Below are 5,550 nucleotides of genomic sequence, written 5' to 3' on the forward strand. Positions count from 1 at the left end.
GACTATAGACTAGACCATAGACTAGACTATAGACTAGACTATAGACTAGACTATAGACTAGACTATAGACTAGACTATAGACTAGACTATAGACTAGACTATAGGCTAAGCTATAGACCACACTATAGACTAGACTGTACAGTAGACTATAGACTAAACTATAGGTTACACCATAGACTATTCTATAGACTGGTCTATAGACTAGACTATAAACTATATTTTAGTTTGTACTAGAATATATACTAAGTACTGTATAGATTCAACAATAGAAGAGTATACTGTCTAATGTATACTGTATACTAAACCGAAGACTTAACTAAAGACTTGACTGTAAACTGTCCTTTGGACTATGCTATAGATTAGACTATCGGCTAAAGTACATTTAATTTGTTTACATTACTTTACATTTCTGTACATATTTAAATTTCCTTGAAACATTGTTTCCCAGCAAAATGGTGTCACCAAAAAAGCATCTTCTGAAAATTAATCTTTATAAAATATTTAAATAAATGAACATTTGTAATAATAATAAAGTCATTAAAGTTTTTGTGTTTTGTTTTCTAATTTCTTCAAAAATTGTACATATATGTGACAAATGCAATTAACAATGTTGCAATGTAAAGAAAACATTAAAATTTAATCTTTTTTTCTTAAAATTTCTGTTGTTTGACATCATTTTCAAATGATCAAAAATTTATTAAAAATGATTTGTGTTGTATTGATATTTTTGGAGTCTATGCCTGTATATTGATCTCGCCCAATTGTTTTTTTTTTGTGGATGATGATAACCTTTTAAGCCAAAATTAAATTTTTTCCAAAATCAAATTTACGAAATGTGTTAATTTTTTTAGTAAAAAAGATTTCGGAGTATATTCTTTTAAAAGAAAGAAAAAAAGTGATAAGACGGAAACGTTTCAAATAATCTTTTTTATATTTTCATTTAAAATTATTTAAAATAGTATAAAGTCATTTAAAACAATTATTTTAATCTTTTTTTCGTTTAATTTTAGTTTAAACATTCTTTTTTAGTTAAATAAATTAACTTAAAATTTAGTTTTAAAAGAATGAGAGCGAATTGAAAACACTCTGCTTGTAGAAAAAGGAAGTTGTGCCAACATTGCTTAAACTAAAACAATCTACAGAGCTTCTTAGGGAAATAGAAAAAATATAAGGAAATGGAAGTCTAGTCTATAGTATAGTTTATAATCTAGTCTATAGTCTAGTCTATAGTATAGTTTATAATCTAGTCTATAGTCTAGGCTAGTCTATAGTCTAGTCTATAGTCTAGTCTATAGTCTAGTCTATAGTCTAGTCTATAGTCTAGTCTATAGTCTAGTCTATAGTCTAGTCTGTAGTCTAGTCTATAGTCTAGTCTATAGTCTAGTCTATAGTCTAGTCTATAGTCTAGTCTATAGTCTAGTCTATAGTCTAGTCTATAGTCTAGTCTATAGTCTAGTCTATAGTCTAGTCTATAGTCTAGTCTATAGTCTAGTCTATAGTCTAGTCTATAGTCTAGTCTATAGTCTAGTCTATAGTCTAGTCTATAGTCTAGTCTATAGTCTAGTCTATAGTCTAGTCTATAGTCTAGTCTATAGTCTAGTCTATAGTCTAGTCTATAGTCTAGTCTATAGTCTAGTCTATAGTCTAGTCTATAGTCTAGTCTATAGTCTAGTCTATAGTTAGTCTATAGTCTAGTCTATAGTCTAGTCTATAGTCTAGTCTATAGTCTAGTTTATAGTCTAGTCTATAGTCTAGTCTATAGTCTAGTCTATAGTCTAGTCTATAGTCTAGTCTATAGTCTAGTCTATAGTCTAGTCTATAGTCTAGTCTATAGTCTAGTCTATAGTCTAGTCTATAGTCTAGTCTGTAGTCTAGTATATAGTCTAGTTTATAGTCTAGTCTATATTCTAGTCTATAGTCTAGTCTATAGTCTAGTCTATAGTCTAGTCTATAGTCTAGTCTATAGTCTAGTCTATAGTCTAGTCTATAGTCTAGTCTATAGTCTAGTCTATAGTCTAGTCTATAGTCTAGTCTGTAGTCTAGTATATAGTCTAGTTTATAGTCTAGTCTATAGTCTAGTCTATAGTCTAGTCTATAGTCTAATCTATAGTCTAGTCTATAGTCTAGTCTATAGTCTAGTCTATAGTCTAGTCTATAGTCTAGTCTATAGTCTAGTCTATAGTCTAGTCTATAGTCTAGTCTATAGTCTAGTCTATAGTCTAGTCTATAGTCTAGTCTATAGTCTAGTCTATAGTCTAGTCTATAGTCTAGTCTATAGTCTAGTCTATAGTCTAGTCTATAGTCTAGTCTATAGTCTAGTCTATAGTCTAGTCTATAGTCTAGTCCATAGTCTAGTCTAGTCTGTATTCTAGTTTATAGTCTATATTTTGTGTAGTCTATATTCTAGTCTATAGTCTAATTTATTGTCTAGTCTACAGTCTAGTCTATAGACTAGTCTATAGTCTAGTCTATAGAATAGTCTATATTCTAGTCTATAGTCTAGTCTATAGACTATTCTATAGTCTAGTCTATATTCGAGTCTATAGCCTAGTCTATAATTTAGACTATAGCCTAGTCTATAGTGTAGTCTAGTCTACAGTATAGTCTATAGTCTAGTGTATAGTCTTTAGTCTAGCCTATAGTCTAGTCTATAGTCTAGTCTATAGTCTGGTCTATAGTCTAGTCTATAGTCTAGTCTAGGCTATAGTGTAGCCTATAGTGTAGTCTATAATCTAGTCTATAGTATAGTCTATAATGTCTAGTCTATTGTCTATTGTAAAGTTTAGTCTAATGTTAAACGTTTTATAGGACAAAGACTAATCTATGGTCTAGACAACTATAGATTGTGTTTAATAACTAGACTTATAGTCTAGTTTATATATTATCTGACAGTTTCTAGCGATTTTTGCCACATGCTTTAATGGGGAATGATGGGCAACACAGATCATATCTGCGTTTTTTAGAGAGAAAGAGAGAGGAAGAGAGTTTGTTTAAAATTTCTGATCTTCTTTAATATATGATTTCAAATTCCGGAAACAAAGAAATCTGTAGCTTGCGATCGAGTCTTAGTACGAGGAAACGGAACAGAATTTGTGATAGTAAAATCTTTTAAGAAAACTATCACTTCTCTCTTAGCCACTGTAGGGTGCAAGGCGTCAACTTTTTTTGTTTTTCTCAAAAAATATAAATTTTCATTAAAAAAAACTATTTCCGCAATCAAAAATATAAATAAATTTTGTTATATAGTACAATTATACCTGATAAACTTTTAAACTTATAAAAATTAATAAAATATATTATTTTTTTGTGAAAACAAAATCTCTTCTTAGAAATAAATTTATTTCACAAAATTGTTTAATATAAATCTTCTAGTCAAAGCATTAAAATCACATAAATTTATACCTTATCGCCATTGGCCTGTTTAGACAAGTCAGGATATGACTGCGCATGTTTTGAGCACAACAAACAGGAACATACAAACCAATCACAACACTACAGGATATGTACAGACATCCTGTTGTTATTGAAAAAACAATAACAAATTGTGTCACCTAAAGCACCCTTAATGTTATAAGTATTAATACAAATTCACAGAAAGTATTTGTTTGTGTGACTGTTGTTAAGGTTACTTGACATTTGCCTAATTATATGCTTGACTTTTTGAGTGGTAATAATTTAAATGTTAAACAAGTCAAAGCTATAGAACTAACACACATACATTTTTACAAAAACAAAGCTCCTCCTCTCTTCGAGAATGCGAAAGATAAAACACAATGTTTCAAACATATAAAAAAACTTTATTTAAACATTTTAAATTTTCTTCAAAATGTTGTTATTTCTTCTGCGAATTTTATTAATAATTTGTTGATTTTTATTTATATGCATGCATTTATCTTTATACATATAGTTCTGTTTATATGAGTCAAATATTCGAAATGAGTCAATAATTCACTACTAGGAATTATAGGCACCTAAATTGAAATTGTGAGCAATTTATAAATTAATATAATAAATAGAACTGAAAAAGAACTAGAACAGAACTAGAACAGAACTAGAACAGAACTAGAACAGAACTAGAACAGAACTAGAACAGAACTAGAACAGAACTAGAACAGAACTAGAACAGAACTAGAACAGAACTAGAACAGAACTAGAACAGAACTAGAACAGAACTAGAACAGAACTAGAACAGAACTAGAACAGAACTAGAACAGAACTAGAACAGAACTAGAACAGAACTAGAACAGAACTAGAACAGACCTAGAGCAGAACTAGAACAGAGCTAGAGCAGAACTAAAACAAAACTAGATCAGAACTAGAACTGTTTTCCATCCCTGTTGTATATGCAACCAAGCATGGCACTTAATGCTTTAGTAAACTTAAGTAATATGTATTTTCGATTTTTTTTTTTATTTTGCTTTTGACATTCATATAATGATCAACAGTAATATCAACGTCATAACAAGTATTGTTTTTCAAAACTATATACAATAAAGACATGAGAAAGAAATTTCAAACCCCTTATTAAGATCAGAACATACATACCCCTATACCCTTGCCAATTTACTTTTTTTAACCACTTTTTTCATTTACACATTTATTATATGATAAAAAAAAACACTTGCACTTGACATATTGACCGGCATTATTATTGTTTTTACAGTATTAATGAAGACAACCACAATACAAACACACAATTGTAAAACGTGAGTGAGAGGGGTAAATGAAAATTAAATACATATGTAATTGTAAATAAAGAAAAATGCATTGAACACAAAACACACACTATTTACTCTTGTTTAGTTTAGTGCTATTGAAGGCTTTTTGTTTTTCTTTTGTTTTCGTTTTTGCTCTTCTCATGTTTACTAATACATGTGTCGATATGTACATCATTATTTTAAAATTTATTATTGTTTACATTGTCACACATTTATTCATTCATTGATATACGATTATATATGAAGCACATATCATCATATATATGTACATATGGATTTTATATTGTTATTAATTACATTCGTTATGGCTGCATACACGATTTAAGTGTGGGTGGGTGTTTGATGGAGAGGGGCAGTAAGCAAGAAGTGTGTTGTAAACACAAATAACTGAAACAAGTCATATTTGTATTTATTCTTTAAACATATATAGTACACCTACACATATCGAATATATCATATTAAAACACATTCATATTTATATGATGTGTAAGTAAGATTCATAGAAAAATAACTACAACAACGATATATATATTAAATGAAATAAAAATGTGAAAGGATTATGCTATTTTGTGTGGCAATATATTAAACCATTAAGGACCCAAAACATAAATAATCAGGATATTTGTTTGTTCCAAGAATGGTACTTCTTATAAGGTTCTGTTCTAGTTCTGTACTGTTCTAGTTTTGTTCTTGTTCTGTTCTGTTCTAGATGCGATCTAGTTCCGTTCTAGTTCTGTTCTAGTTCTGTTCTAGTTCTGCTCTAGTTCTGTTCTAGTTCTGTTCTAGTTCTGTTCTAGTTCTGTTCTAGTTCTGTTCTAGTTCTGTTCTAGTT

Source organism: Lucilia cuprina, chromosome 3, assembly GCF_022045245.1.
Source record: "Lucilia cuprina isolate Lc7/37 chromosome 3, ASM2204524v1, whole genome shotgun sequence".
NCBI lineage: Eukaryota > Metazoa > Arthropoda > Insecta > Diptera > Calliphoridae > Lucilia > Lucilia cuprina.